This window comes from Anopheles ziemanni (genome assembly GCF_943734765.1).
Source record: "Anopheles ziemanni chromosome X unlocalized genomic scaffold, idAnoZiCoDA_A2_x.2 X_unloc_36, whole genome shotgun sequence".
NCBI lineage: Eukaryota > Metazoa > Arthropoda > Insecta > Diptera > Culicidae > Anopheles > Anopheles ziemanni.
In genome coordinates, this window is record NW_026689803.1 from 82985 (window position 1) to 100000 (window position 17016).

At 45.6% G+C, this 17016-nt stretch overlaps 1 non-coding gene across 1 annotated transcript in view; it reads left to right on the forward strand.

Moving 5' to 3' along the window:
• The first annotated feature begins 16909 nt into the window (after positions 1-16909).
• LOC131292156 (5.8S ribosomal RNA) overlaps positions 16910-17016 on the forward strand; it is a 155-nt gene continuing 48 nt past the window's right edge. Inside the window, exon 1 of the ribosomal RNA XR_009189848.1 lies at positions 16910-17016. This exon is cut by the window's right edge and continues 48 nt beyond it. This is a non-coding gene — a ribosomal RNA (5.8S ribosomal RNA).

The window sequence follows — 17016 nt, forward strand, 5'->3', positions numbered from 1 at the left end:
TTGGCCAATATAGAGCGAGAAGATCGGAGGTACCCATCAGGGTGATATGGCTGGTTCAAAGTTGGACCAAAACGAGACTTGAGAAATGGGTTTAAACACGGTATCGCGAATAACTCAGGCTGTATGGAACGGATCGACAAGCTTAGATCAGTGTTGGAAAGGTCGAACCGAGCGCTAACTGTAATCCCAAACAACCGAAGCGCTAAGTGTTGAGTAAAACTGAGTTATTAAGCGACAAAGTCGAAAAATAATACCAAAATGGCCAAAAATCACACAAGACCAAGAATACCGAGCAGGCGGTAAGAGATAGCGGGTTGACGTAGAATACTTATAAGTTTGCCTCTACGAGACCTAAAAGTCGTCCATAGACAGCGAGAAGATCGGACCACTCTGGAAGGGTGATACGAGTGGTCAAAAATTGGCAAAAATGAAACATGGCTAAAATGGATTTGACTTGTGCACCGTATAGCTCCGGCTGTATGGCATGGATTGTTAAGCTAGGATATGTTTTGGAAAGGTAACACCCAGCGCTAGATACGACTAGAAGAAAGCAAAGCGCTAACTAGCATGATTTGGAAGTTATTAAGTGTCAAAGTCGAAAAATGTTACCAAAATTGAAACTCGAGTACATTGGGCCAAAAAGTACAAGTTGTGAAATTTGGACTTACGAGTAAAATACCGAGCAGGCGGTAAGAGATAGAGACTTGGTGTAGAACAATTATATGTTGGGCATGTTATAACCTATATTTGGCCCGAACATAGTGACGAGATCGGTGGTACCCAAAAGGGTGGTACAGGTGTTAGATGGTTTTCCCAGAGCATAAGCTCCACATGATATGGAAAACGGGAAACATCATAACTTCGGCTGTATGGCATGGAATGGAACGAACAAGGTATCGATGGAAAGAGAAAAGGTAGCGCTAACTATAATTCCTACCAAGCAAAGCGCTAGCATGTGACCGTTCGGGTGTTATTGTGAGTCAAAGTCAGAAATTGTTACCACGAGAGGCGAAAATCCGACTAAGTCCATGAATACCGGGCTGGCGGTAAGAGATACGGCTTGGCCGTAGAACATTTATAAGTTGGCCAATACAAGACCTAAGTTTCGTCCATAGACGACAAGAAGATCGAAGATACGTGAAGGTGAGATATGGGCGTCCCAAAGTGGGCCTTTGAAAAAGTGACAAACTTCCCTTATAACAGCATACACCAAATATCTCTGGCTCTATGGCACCGAATAAGAAGTTGAGGTCAGCGATAGAAAGGTGATAGTCAGCGCTAAATATCATACGAACAGAGTGAAGCGCTAAAGGGAAAGGATCTTGGTGATATAAGGTGACAAAGTCGAGAAAAGTTGCCTCAAAATCATGAAAAATGTGAAAAAATGGCTAAGTCCCGGGTGCCTTAAGGGCAGGTTGATCGAATGTACCGAGCTGGCGGTACGAGATAGAGACTTGGTGTAGAACAATTATATGTTTGGCATGGCAAGACCTACATTTGGTCAATACAAAGTGAGAAGATCAAAGAAACCCGTAAGGGTGATATTGGTGTCCAAAGGTAAAAAGCACTAAGTCTTGGGAAACTTATATGAAGAAAAAGGACCCTGATGGGTCATATAGGATGGATCGAAAAATCGGCTAAGTCCCAAAATGGGGATGTCAGAACTACACTCAAATGTTACCACACCAAGCAAGGCAAACTTATATGAAGCAAAGGACCCTGATGGGTCATATGGTATTGGTCGAAAAATCGGCTAAGTCCCAAAATGGGGATGTCAGAACTACACTCATGTGTTACCACACCAAGCAAGGCAAACTTATATGAAGCAAAGGACCCTGATGGGTCATATGGTATTTTACGAAAAATCGGCTAAGTCCCAAAATGGTGATGTCAGAACTACACTAAAATGTTACCACACCAAGCAAGGCAAACTTATATGAAGGCAAGGACCCTGATGGGTCATATGGTATTTTACGAAAAATCGGCTAAGTCCCAAAATGGTGATGTCAGAACTACACTAAAATGTTACCACACCAAGCAAGGCAAACTTATATGAAGGCAAGGACCCTGATGGGTCATATGGTATGGATCGAAAAATCGGCTAAGTCCCAAAATGGGGATGTCTGAACTACACTCAAATGTTACCACATCAAGCAAGGCAAACTTATATGAAGGAAAGGACCCTGATGGGTCATATGGTATTTTACGAAAAATCGGCTAAGTCCCAAAATGGGGATGTCAGAACTACACTCATGTGTTACCACACCAAGCAAGGCAAACTTATATGAAGGCAAGGACCCTGATGGGTCATATGGTATTTTACGAAAAATCGGCTAAGTCCCAAAATGATGATGTCAGAACTACACTCAAATGTTACCACACCAAGCAAGGCAAACTTATATGAAGCAAAGGACCCTGATGGGTCATATGGTATTGATCGAAAAATCGGCTAAGTCCCAAAATGGGGATGTCAGAACTACACTCAAATGTTACCACACCAAGCAAGGCAAACTTATATGAAGGCAAGGACCCTGATGGGTCATATGGTATTTTACGAAAAATCGGCTAAGTCCCAAAATGGGGATGTCAGAACTACACTCAAATGTTACCACACCAAGCAAGGCAAACTTATATGAAGCAAAGGACCCTGATGGGTCATATGGTATTTTACGAAAAATCGGCTAAGTCCCAAAATGGGGATGTCAGAACTACACTAAAAAGTTACCACACCAAGCAAGGCAAACTTATATGAAGCAAAGGACCCATATGGGTCATATGGTATTTTACGAAAAATCGGCTAAGTCCCAAAATGATGATGTCAGAACTACACTCAAATGTTACCACACCAAGCAAGGCAAACTTATATGAAGCAAAGGACCCTGATGGGTCATATGGTATTGATCGAAAAATCGGCTAAGTCCCAAAATGGGGATGTCAGAACTACACTCAAATGTTACCACACCAAGCAAGGCAAACTTATATGAAGGCAAGGACCCTGATGGGTCATATGGTATTTTACGAAAAATCGGCTAAGTCCCAAAATGGGGATGTCAGAACTACACTAAAAAGTTACCACACCAAGCAAGGCAAACTTATATGAAGCAAAGGACCCATATGGGTCATATGGTATTTTACGAAAAATCGGCTAAGTCCCAAAATGATGATGTCAGAACTACACTCAAATGTTACCATACCAAGCAAGGCAAACTTATATGAAGCAAAGGACCCTGATGGGTCATATGGTATTTTACGAAAAATCGGCTAAGTCCCAAAATGGGGATGTCAGAACTACACTAAAAAGTTACCACACCAAGCAAGGCAAACTTATATGAAGGCAAGGACCCTGATGGGTCATATGGTATTTTACGAAAAATCGGCTAAGTCCCAAAATGATGATGTCAGAACTACACTCAAATGTTACCATACCAAGCAAGGCAAACTTATATGAATGAAAGGACCCATATGGGTCATATGGTATTTTACGAAAAATCGGCTAAGTCCCAAAATGAGGATGTCAGAACTACACTCAAATGTTACCACACCAAGCAAGGCAAACTTATATGAAGCAAAGGACCCTGATGGGTCATATGGTATTGATTGAAAAATCGGCTAAGTCCCAAAATGGGGATGTCAGAACTACACTCAAATGTTACCACACCAAGCAAGGCAAACTTATATGAAGGAAAGGACCCTGATGGGTCATATGGTATTGATCGAAAAATCGGCTAAGTCCCAAAATGGGGATGTCAGAACTACACTCAAATGTTACCACACCAAGCAAGGCAAACTTATATGAAGGAAAGGACCCTGATGGGTCATATGGTATTGATCGAAAAATCGGCTAAGTCCCAAAATGAGGATGTCAGAACTACACTCATGTGTTACCACACCAAGCAAGGCAAACTTATATGAAGCAAAAGACCCTGATGGGTCAAATGTTATTTTACGAAAAATCGGCTAAGTCCCAAAATGGGGATGTCAGAACTACACTCAAATGTTACCACACCAAGCAAGGCAAACTTATATGAAGGCAAGGACCCTGATGGGTCATATGGTATTTTACGAAAAATCGGCTAAGTCCCAAAATGGGGATGTCAGAACTACACTAAAAAGTTACCACACCAAGCAAGGCAAACTTATATGAAGCAAAGGACCCATATGGGTCATATGGTATTTTACGAAAAATCGGCTAAGTCCCAAAATGATGATGTCAGAACTACACTCAAATGTTACCATACCAAGCAAGGCAAACTTATATGAAGCAAAGGACCCTGATGGGTCATATGGTATTTTACGAAAAATCGGCTAAGTCCCAAAATGGGGATGTCAGAACTACACTAAAAAGTTACCACACCAAGCAAGGCAAACTTATATGAAGGCAAGGACCCTGATGGGTCATATGGTATTTTACGAAAAATCGGCTAAGTCCCAAAATGAGGATGTCAGAACTACACTCAAATGTTACCATACCAAGCAAGGCAAACTTATATGAATGAAAGGACCCATATGGGTCATATGGTATTTTACGAAAAATCGGCTAAGTCCCAAAATGAGGATGTCAGAACTACACTAAAATGTTACCACACCAAGCAAGGCAAACTTATATGAAGCAAAGGACCCTGATGGGTCATATGGTATTGATCGAAAAATCGGCTAAGTCCCAAAATGGGGATGTCAGAACTACACTCAAATGTTACCACACCAAGCAAGGCAAACTTATATGAAGGAAAGGACCCTGATGGGTCATATGGTATTGATCGAAAAATCGGCTAAGTCCCAAAATGGGGATGTCAGAACTACACTCAAATGTTACCACACCAAGCAAGGCAAACTTATATGAAGGAAAGGACCCTGATGGGTCATATGGTATTGATCGAAAAATCGGCTAAGTCCCAAAATGAGGATGTCAGAACTACACTCATGTGTTACCACACCAAGCAAGGCAAACTTATATGAAGCAAAAGACCCTGATGGGTCAAATGTTATTTTACGAAAAATCGGCTAAGTCCCAAAATGGGGATGTCAGAACTACACTCAAATGTTACCACACCAAGCAAGGCAAACTTATATGAAGGCAAGGACCCTGATGGGTCATATGGTATTTTACGAAAAATCGGCTAAGTCCCAAAATGGGGATGTCAGAACTACACTCAAATGTTACCACACCAAGCAAGGCAAACTTATATGAAGCAAAGGACCCTGATGGGTCATATGGTATTTTACGAAAAATCGGCTAAGTCCCAAAATGATGATGTCAGAACTACACTCAAATGTTACCATACCAAGCAAGGCAAACTTATATGAATGAAAGGACCCATATGGGTCATATGGTATTTTACGAAAAATCGGCTAAGTCCCAAAATGAGGATGTCAGAACTACACTAAAAAGTTACCACACCAAGCAAGGCAAAGTACCTAGGTGAACCCTAGGAAGAAACACGGACCAAGTCAGATGGCCTAAGTCAATAGAACAAGTGACCTAGGCAAAGTTGTATGGCGCTGAGGACCCTGAAAAATCTGGTTAGTGTAGTTTAGACAGGGTAGGTTTTTGGGTCGGCCGAACCCCCTTATTTTGGGTTTTGGCCTCATCAAGAAGCTACACCTAGGCAAACTGCCTAGGGTGAAAGTGCGAAGACCAATCGAATAGTAAGACAAGTTTTGACCGATCGCCCTAGGCAAGCTTGTATGAAGAAAGGGACCCTAAGGGTCATATGGAAATACATGAAAAATCGGCTAAGTCCCAAAATTGGGATGTCAGAATTACACTAAAAAGTTACCACATCAAGCAAGGCAAACTACCTAGGTGAACCCTAGCAAGAAACACGGACCAAGTCAGATGGCCTAAGTCAAGAGAACAAGTGACCTAGGCAAAGTTGTATGACGGTGAGGACCCTGAAAAATCTGGTTAGTGTAGTTTAGACAGGGGAGGTTTTTGGGTCGGCTGAACCTCCTTATTTTGGGTTTTGACCTCCTCAAGAAGCTACACCTAGGCAAACTGCCTAGGGTGAAAGTGCGAAGACCAATCGAATAGTAAGACAAGTTTTGACCGATCGCCCTAGGCAAGCTTGTATGAAGAAAGGGACCCTATGGGTCATATGGAAATACATGAAAAATCGGCTAAGTCCCAAAATTGGGATGTCTGAACTACACTAAAAAGTTACCACAGCAAGCAAGGCAAAGTACCTAGGTGAACCCTAGGAAGAAACACGGACCAAGTCAGATGGCCTAAGTCAAGAGTACAAGTGACCTAGGCAAAGTTGTATGGCGCTGAGGACCCTGAAAAATCGGGTTAGTGTAGTTCAGACAGGGGAGGTTTCTGGGTCGGCTGAACCTCCTTATTTCGGGTTTTGGCCTCCTCAAGAAGACAGACCTAGGCAACTGCCTAGGGTGAAAGTGCGAAGACCAATCGAATAGTAAGACAAGTTTTGACCGATCGCCCTAGGCAAGCTTGTATGAAGAAAGGGACCCTATGGGTCATATGGAAATACATGAAAAATCGGCTAAGTCCCAAAATTGGGATGTCTGAACTACACTAAAAAGTTACCACATCAAGCAAGGCAAAGTACCTAGGTGAACCCTAGGAAGAAACACGGACCAAGTCAGATGGCCTAAGTCAAGAGTACAAGTGACCTAGGCAAAGTTGTATGGCGCTGAGGACCCTGAAAAATCTGGTTAGTGTAGTTTAGACAGGGGAGGTTTTTGGGTCGGCTGAACCTCCTTATTTTGGGTTTTGACCTCCTCAAGAAGCTACACCTAGGCAAACTGCCTAGGGTGAAAGTGCGAAGACCAATCGAATAGTAAGACAAGTTTTGACCGATCGCCCTAGGCAAGCTTGTATGAAGAAAGGGACCCTATGGGTCATATGGAAATACATGAAAAATCGGCTAAGTCCCAAAATTGGGATGTCTGAACTACACTAAAAAGTTACCACAGCAAGCAAGGCAAAGTACCTAGGTGAACCCTAGGAAGAAACACGGACCAAGTCAGATGGCCTAAGTCAAGAGTACAAGTGACCTAGGCAAAGTTGTATGGCGCTGAGGACCCTGAAAAATCGGGTTAGTGTAGTTCAGACAGGGGAGGTTTCTGGGTCGGCTGAACCTCCTTATTTCGGGTTTTGGCCTCCTCAAGAAGACAGACCTAGGCAAACTGCCTAGGGTGAAAGTGCGAAGACCAATCGAATAGTAAGACAAGTTTTGACCGATCGCCCTAGGCAAGCTTGTATGAAGAAAGGGACCCTATGGGTCATATGGAAATACATGAAAAATCGGCTAAGTCCCAAAATTGGGATGTCTGAACTACACTAAAAAGTTACCACATCAAGCAAGGCAAAGTACCTAGGTGAACCCTAGGAAGAAACACGGACCAAGTCAGATGGCCTAAGTCAAGAGTACAAGTGACCTAGGCAAAGTTGTATGGCGCTGAGGACCCTGAAAAATCGGGTTAGTGTAGTTCAGACAGGGGAGGTTTCTGGGTCGGCTGAACCTCCTTATTTCGGGTTTTGGCCTCCTCAAGAAGACAGACCTAGGCAAAGTGCCTAGGGTGAAAGTGCGAAGACCAATCGAATAGTAAGACAAGTTTTGACCGATCGCCCTAGGCAAGCTTGTATGATGAAAGGGACCCTATGGGTCATATGGAAATACATGAAAAATCGGCTAAGTCCCAAAATTGGGATGTCTGAACTACACTAAAAAGTTACCACATCAAGCAAGGCAAAGTACCTAGGTGAACCCTAGGAAGAAACACGGACCAAGTCAGATGGCCTAAGTCAAGAGTACAAGTGACCTAGGCAAAGTTGTATGGCGCTGAGGACCCTGAAAAATCGGGTTAGTGTAGTTCAGACAGGGGAGGTTTCAGGGTCGGCTGGACCTCCTTATTTCGGGTTTTGGCCTCCTCAAGAAGACAGACCTAGGCGAATTGCCTAGGGTGAAACTGCGAAGACCAATCGAATAGTAAGACAAGTTTTGACCGATCGCCCTAGGCAAGCTTGTATGAAGAAAGGGACCCTTAGGGTCATATGGAAATTCATGAAAAATCGGCTAAGTCCCAAAATTGGGATGTCAGAACTACACTAAAAAGTTACCACATCAAGCAAGGCAAAGTACCTAGGTGAACCCTAGGAAGAAACACGGACCAAGTCAGATGGCCTAAGTCAAGAGTATAAGTGACCTAGGCAAAGTTGTATGGCGCTGAGGACCCTGAAAAATCGGGTTAGTGTAGTTAAGACAGGGGAGGTTTCAGGGTCGGCCAGACCTCCTTATTTCGGGTTTTGGCCTCCTCAAGAAGACAGACCTAGGCGAATTGCCTAGGGTGAAACTGCGAAGACCAATCGAATAGTAAGACAAGTTTTGACCGATCGCCCTAGGCAAGCTTGTATGAAGAAAGGGACCCTATGGGTCATGTGGAAATATACGAAAAATCGGCTAAGTCCCAAAATTGGGATGTCAGAACTACACTATAAAGTTACCACATCAAGCAAGGCAAAGTACCTAGGTGAACCCTAGGAAGAAACACGGACCAAGTCAGATGGCCTAAGTCAAGAGTATAAGTGACCTAGGCAAAGTTGTATGGCGCTGAGGACCCTGAAAAATCGGGTTAGTGTAGTTAAGACAGGGGAGGTTTCAGGGTCGGCCAGACCTCCTTATTTCGGGTTTTGGCCTCCTCAAGAAGACAGACCTAGGCGAATTGCCTAGGGTGAAACTGCGAAGACCAATCGAATAGTAAGACAAGTTTTGACCGATCGCCCTAGGCAAGCTTGTATGAAGAAAGGGACCCTATGGGTCATGTGGAAATATACGAAAAATCGGCTAAGTCCCAAAATTGGGATGTCAGAACTACACTATAAAGTTACCACATTAGCAAGGCAGACTTGTATGAAGAACGGGACCCTGGTGAAAGTAGCAAATATCCCAAACCGAACATGAATATTATACACACAAGAGTACGAACATAAAGGAACACGGACCAAGCGTACCGAGAGAATCGGTACTATAGAGCCCTCGTGGTTCTACACAAAGACTTTATGTTCGGGGTTCACACCCCAAATCGAACGTGGAATTTACTTTCTGATGGTCATGCGGTCGTCCAAAGGGGTCTAGTATCCTGGGATGACAAGCATCACGGGCACAGCTCGTATCAAAACAGTCGAAGAGGCCCGCGAAAGCTTGCTTTCCATGGCTATGCGATGCACAAATTGAGTTTACTCACCGTAGTATAAAACGAACGAACCGAACCTATCCGAGTAGGGATAATGGGCGCAGTAACATACTTCTGTGACCCAGCGAGAGTTGAACGAGGTGACATGAACTGTCAGTGGCTTATATCAGATGGGATACATACATGAGATTGCTTTCAAATCTACACTCGAAAACCTAACCAAGTAAAAGCGAACGTGGGAAGGATTCGAAACCGGTCACGAAATCTTAAGCTGGAAAGAGTCATCACTATGGATACATATTATGCGAAACCAATCAAGTGCTCAGTACTGATCCAAAACCTAAGAGCACTAGTGAACACCTTATTCTCACCCTAGTTCACATCCAAGTGATCGACCACGTGTGTGAAGCAAAGACCAATCGAATTCCTCAATGAACCGAACACTATGAACAAATGGCCAAAAACGTTATAACTATCCAAACATCCTACTATCTAGCGAAAGTCATCACGATGGAACCATACAATGATCTTAACCTATAGCGCTCACCTATTCCTACCCAGAGTGCAAGTGAACAGATTGCTCACCCTTACCAGTTCACAACCACGTGATCGACTAACATACCGAGGTTACCACAAGTCAAAGTTATACGTTTACAAGCGCAAGACCAATCGAAAACCCCGAAAGCAATCTCGACCCAAAATGTATTATCCGTGAGTGTAGTCGAGTCTCGTACTCGTCATCTGTAATCGTCGGATAGAATATCCAGTACACGGTTGTCTTTCCAAATGAAATCTACATACAGAACTCGCTCTTGGCAAATGGGTGGCATTGGCGCAATCAGGAGCGAGTTCCCGTCCGGGTGCCAAGTGATTGGCAAATGTCTGGGGGAAAGCAACCATATATTGATTTGTCTGTTAGTGTACTGGGTGTTTGAGGTATGTAGTATCCACGCTTGGTTGGGTGTGTCAGAGGACCGTGAATGCGTTGGCAACCCCAATTGGGGTACATCGGGAATGATTTTGTGGAACCGATGTGCCCGGCACACACTAAGTTTTGTTGCAAGTTAATAGTGTGCCATGTCCGGGGGGGTTGTGATTAAACTCTGGTGAATTGCGTACTGTGGTGATTGGGGTATGAAAGCCCCGCAGTTGCAATGATCGGACGCGCCTAGCGTGTCCTTTAGTTGATGGTAGGGAAATGAAGGCCCTTGTCAGCTCACCTAAGTATTCATGGAAGTTTGGCATAAGGTCGCTGTGGTAGGGGTATGAAGGCCCCGTCAGCGCATGCACAATCGGGCGCACGAGCGCTTAGCGGAGTCGAATGCCGCTCAAGTGCCTGTCCGGTGCATCGGGTGTGTGTGTGATACGAGGGCAATGAGGTTCGCACGGGGGCTCGCCTCCCGTGTGCTACCGGACTTGACAACATATAGAACGTGGTGTTTGCTCCTCCGGGTGCAATGGGACAATGAACATTCGAACGCAAAGTCGGAATTCTGGTTGATCCTACCAGTAATATACGCTCGTCTCAAAGGTTAAGCCATGCATGTCTAAGTACAAACAGATTTAATGTGAAACCGCATAAGGCTCAGTATAACAGCTATAATTTACGAGATCATCAACCTAGCTACTTGGATAACTGTGGAAAATCTAGAGCTAATACATGCAACATGCCAGGACCCTCGCGGGAACTGGTGCACTTATTAGTCAAACCAATCGCGGGTTCTCCGTGTCATTGAGTTGAAGTCTGGATAATGATGCTGATCGTATGGTCTCGCACCGACGACAGATCTCGCAAATATCTGCCCTATCAACTATGGATGGTAGTATAGAGGACTACCATGGTTGCAACGGGTAACGGGGAATCAGGGTTCGATTCCGGAGAGGGAGCCTGAGAAATGGCTACCACATCCAAGGAAGGCAGCAGGCGCGTAAATTACCCAATCCCGGGACGGGGAGGTAGTGACGAGAAATAACAATATGAAACTCTTTAATGATGTTTCATAATTGGAATGAGTAGAGCATAAATCCTTCTACGAGGATCAAGTGGAGGGCAAGTCTGGTGCCAGCAGCCGCGGTAATTCCAGCTCCACTAGCGTATATTAAAATTGTTGCGGTTAAAACGTTCGAAGTTGATACTTGTCCAACACAGTCCGGCTCCGCCGACCCGGTCAACCCGTGGTCGGTGGGCCAAGTCGGAATCTGGTTGCGACTCAATGGTGTGGTAGGGCACCAAGTCTGTGTCATGGTGTGCCCTTCAACGGGTGCAAGTGTAACATAGAGCTCGACCGCTCACGTTTACCTTGAACAAATTAGAGTGCTTAAAGCAGGGTGCCCAAACGCCCTAGAATAATCTTGCATGGAATAATGGAATACGACCTTGGTCTAATCTTTCATTGGTTTGTACTCAGACCGGAGGTAATGATTAACAGAAGTAGTTGGGGACACTAGTATTACGGCGCGAGAGGTGAAATTCGTAGACCGTCGTAAGACTAACTAAAGCGAAGGCATTTGTCAAGGATGCTTTCTTTAATCAAGAACGAAAGTTAGAGGATCGAAGGCGATTAGATACCGCCCTAGTTCTAACCGTAAACGATGCCAACTAGCAATTGGGAGACGCTACAACCAGGTGCTCTCAGTAGCTTCCGGGAAACCAAAGTCAGGTTCCGGGGGAAGTATGGTTGCAAAGTTGAAACTTAAAGGAATTGACGGAAGGGCACCACAATGAAATGGAGCTTGCGGTTCAATTTGACTCAACACGGGAAAACTTACCAGGTCCGAACTTATGGAGGTGAGACAGATTAATAGCTCTTTCTCAAATTTAAGGGTAGTGGTGCATGGCCGTTCTTAGTTCGTGGATTGATTTGTCTGGTTAATTCCGATAACGAACGTGACTCACATATGCTAACTAGAACGCAGTCAGCGTTAATGCGTCGATGCCGATTGGAACGGGTTAGGACCTTTCGGTGGAGTATGACCTGACACCTTCGCTGTTCGTGTGCGCAAGTGCACTTACGGTACGCTGCTTAGCAGGACAATTTGTGTTTAGCAAAATGAGATCGAGCGATAACAGGTCCGTGATGCCCTTAGATGTTCTGGGCTACACGCGTGCTACAATGTGGGTAGCAGCGTGTCTCCTATTCCGAGAGGAACGGGAAATCACTCAAATACTCACTTAGTAGGGATTATGGATTGCAATGGTCCATATGAACTCGGAACTTCTAGTAAGTGCTGGTCATCAGCCAGCGTTGAATACGTCCCTGCCCTTTGTACACACCGCCCGTCGCTACTACCGATGGATTATTTAGTGAGGTCTTTGGAGATGATCGTTCGCTGGATCCTCGTGAACCGCGTCTGCTTTATCGAAGTTGACCGAACTTGATGATTTAGAGGAAGTAAAAGTCGTAACAAGGTTTCCGTAGGTGAACCTGCGGAAGGATCATTAGTGGCCAAGTGATCCTTCCAGAAGTCCGAACCTGCGGGTTGAGACTTCGGCACAAGTTGCCATATGATAATTGACGAAACACTATAGAAGTCCGAACCTGCGGGTTGAGACTTCGGCACAAGTTGCCATATGAACATTGACGAAACACTATGAAGTCCGAACCTGCGGGTTGAGACTTAGGCACAAGTTGCCTTATACATGACTTCGAACAAATACACAAGTCCGAACCTGCGGGTTGAGACTTAGGCACAAGTTGCCTTATACATGACTTCGAACAAATACACAAGTCCGAACCTGCGGGTTGAGACTTAGGCACAAGTTGCCATATGAAAGTTGACGAAACACTAACAAGTCCGAACCTGCGGGTTGAGACTTAGGCACACGTTGCCTTATACATGACTTCGAACAAATACACAAGTCCGAACCTGCGGGTTGAGACTTAGGCACAAGTTGCCTTATACATACATTGGCCAAATAAACAGAAGTCCGAACCTGCGGGTTGAGACTTAGGCACAAGTTGCCATATTATATTCGATCAAACACTAAGTAGTCCGAACCTGCGGGTTGAGACTCAAGACCGTAACAAGATGTCACTATACAAGTCCGAACCTAAGGGTTGAGACTTAATGCGATCTAGATACCAAGTTGACATCCAATACCTGTTGAGCAAAACCAAAGATTCCCTGTTCTCGAATGATTACACTATATAACAGGGAATCTTGAAGAAATCAAGCAAGCGTGAAACAAAGTCATCACTTGGGCATGCTCGATAGCCAACCACATGACCTTAACCTAAGAGAGCATGCAAACCACATGATACCTATAAACGATTAACCCGCCCTAGTTCAATCGTTCACCAAGTGATGACTTCAGTATGGCTAAGAGAAAAACTTTTAAATGGGAAAAACTCTAAGTCCGAACCTCCGGGTTGAGACTTCCGCGTCGGAGGTGGGCGCACCTCCTATCCGAAAGATGATGAATCAGGGGTGTTCGGTCAGCAATGGTCGGATACCCCGTCGTAGTCCAACTATGACAATCAAAGTCAAGACCTCCGGGTTGAGACTTTCCGCGAGTACAAGCATAAAGGAACACGGACCAAGCCGTACCGAGAGAATCGGTACTAGAGCCCTCGTGGTTCTACATTGAGAGAGCCCTCGTGGTTCTCATTAGGGGCTTTATGCAAGTCGTACTCAATACTGTGGTGTGAAGTATAAAGTATAGTCTTCGCCTGGTCCACGCTGCTTCGGCGGTCCTGGGTAAGATAGTTCATTCTAGCTTGCCCTATAGTGGAATGAGGACACTTAATGCTTCGTCTTTTAGCGGCGGCTAGACTCCTCCTCACGGGGAACGAGTTGACGCACACAGCGGCGGCTTACGCACTATGGCAATCATGGATGCCTGAAGATTCCGTGAAGTTCTCCCCTGGTCCACGCTGCCTCGGCAGTCCTGGGTAAAATGGAATATTTCCAGCTTGCCCTATAGTGGAAGAGGACTATCCAACAATATAAAGTCAAGACCTCCGGGTTGAGACTTTCCGCGTCGGTGGTGTCGCGCACCGCCTATCCGAAAGATGGTGTAACAGGGGTGTTCGATCAGCAATGGTCGGATGCCCCGTCATAGTCCAACTATGACAACCAAAGTCAAGACCTCCGGGTTGAGACTTTCCGCGTCCGGAGGTACGCGTACCGCCTACCCGAAAGATGGTGTGCTTCTGGGGTATTCGATGAGTCGGATACCCCGTCGTAGTCCAACTATGACAATCAAAGTCAAGACCTCCGGGTTGAGACTTCCGCGTCCGGAGGTACGCGTACCGCCTACCCGAAAGATGGTGAATCAGGGGTGTTCGATCAGCAATGGTCGGATGCCCCGTCGTAGTCCAACTATGACAATCAAAGTCAAGACCTCCGGGTTGAGACTTTCTAAGAGTACAAGCATAAAGGAACACGGACCAAGCCGTACCGAGAGAATCGGTACTAGAGCCCTCGTGGTTCTACATTGAGAGAGCCCTCGTGGTTCTCATTAGGGGCTTTATGCAAGTCGTACTCAATACTGTGGTGTGAAGTATAAAGTATAGAGTCCTCCACTGGTCCACGCTGCTCCGGCGGTCCTGGGTAAGATAGTTCATTCTAGCTTGCCCTATGTGGAAGAGGACTCAATACCCTACCTGTTGAGCTTGAAACAAAGTCATCACTTGGGCATGCTCATATTGCCATACAATATTCCATTATCTACTAATGAGCATGCAGCTATATGATTATAACCTGTAAACGATTACCCCGCCGTAGTTCAGCGCTTCAACCAAGTGATGACTTCAGTATGGCTAGTGTGTGAAGTATAAAGTATAGTCCTCCCCTGGTCCACACTGCTTCGGCGGTCCTGGGTAAGATAGTTAGTTCTAGCTTGCCCTATGTGGAAGAGGACACCATACTTAATACTGTGGTGTAATGAACAAAGTATAGTCCTCCACTGGTCCACGCTGCTTTGCAGTTCTGGGTAAGATAGTTAGTTCTAGCTTGCCCTATGTGGAAGAGGGCATACAAGACAAAGTATAGTTCTCCCCTGGTCCACGCTGCTCCGGCGGTCCTGGGTAAGATAGTTAATTCTAGCTTGCCCTATGTGGAAGAGGACTCAATACCCTACCTGTTGAGCTTGAAACAAAGTCATCACTTGGGCATGCTCTATAGCCAATCACATGACATTAACCTAAGAGAGCATGCAGCGTATTATCCCAATGCAAAGTAAACGATAGACTCGCCCTAGTTCAGTGCTTCAACCAAGTGATGACTTCAATTTGGCTAGTGTGTGAAGTATAAAGTATAGTCCTCCCCTGGTCCACACTGCTTCGGCGGTCCTGGGTAAGATAGTTAATTCTAGCTTGCCCTATGTGGAAGAGGACACCATACTTAATACTGTGGTGTAATGAACAAAGTATAGTCCTCCACTGGTCCACGCTGCTCCGGCGGTCCTGGGTAAGATAGTTCATTCTAGCTTGCCCTATGTGGAAGAGGGCATACAAGACAAAGTATAGTTCTCCCCTGGTCCACGCTGCTTCGGCGGTCCTGGGTAAGATAGTTAATTCTAGCTTGCCCTATGTGGAAGAGAGCATACATGAACCAAGAACGAAGGTTATGATCGAGGAATGATTCGACAACTAACCGATGGTATGAAATGTGTAGAATTCAAGCAAGCACACAATCAAGTCATCATTTGGGCATGCTCGATAGCCAACCCTATGACATTAACCTAGTAGAGCATGCAACGTATAATATCCCAATGCAAAGTAAACGATAGACACGCCCTAGTTCAGCGCTTCAACCAAGTGATGACTTCAGAATGGCTAAATCAAATCGGTTCAAAACATACCATCGGTACCCTATTGAAACACACAAGTCGATATCAAACCTCATGATTGTGTAGTCCTCCACTGGTCCACGCCGCTTCGGCCGTCCTGGGTAAAATGGAACATTCCAGCTTGCCCTATGTGGAAGAGGGCACATTACTCAATACTGTGGTGTGAAGTATAAAGTTCAGTTCTCCCCTGGTCCACGCTGCTTCGGCGGTCCTGGGTAAGATAGTTCATTCTAGCTTGCCCTATGTGGAAGAGGACACTTAATACTTCGTCTCTAAGCGGCGGCTTGACTCCTCCCTACGGGGAACGGGTTTACGCGCACAGCGGCGGCTTACGCACTATGGCAGTCATGGATGCCTTACGTTTCTATGAAAAGTGTGTTCCTCCCCTGGTCCACGCTGCTTCGGCAGTCCTGGGTAAGATAGTTAGTTCTAGCTTGCCCTATGTGGAAGAGGACACGTAGACTTACTGTGGTGTGAAGTATAAAGTTCAGTTCTCCCCTGGTCCACGCCGCTTCGGCCGTCCTGGGTAAAATGGATTCATCCAGCTTGCCCTATGTGGAATGAGGACACTTTATGCTTCGTCTCTAAGCGGCGGCTTGCTCCTCCCTACGGGGAACGGGTATACGCGCACAGCGGCGGCTTACGTTATGGCAGTCATGGATGCCTTACGTTTCCATGAAAAGTGTGTTCCTCCCCTGGTCCACGCTGCTTCGGCAGTCCTGGGTAAGATAGTTAGTTCTAGCTTGCCCTATGTGGAAGAGGACACGTAGACTTACTGTGGTGTGAAGTATAAGGTTCAGTTCTCCCCTGGTCCACGCCGCTTCGGCCGTCCTGGGTAAAATGGATTAATCCAGCTTGCCCTATGTGGAATGAGGACACTTTATGCTTCGTCTCTAAGCGGCGGCTTGCTCCTCCCTACGGGGAACGGGTATACGCGCACAGCGGCGGCTTACGCAAGTTAGTCACCCTCGGCAGTGGATCACTCGGCTCATGGATCGATGAAGACCGCAGCTAACTGCGCGTCATAATGTGAACTGCAGGACACATGAACATTGATAAGTTGAACGCAT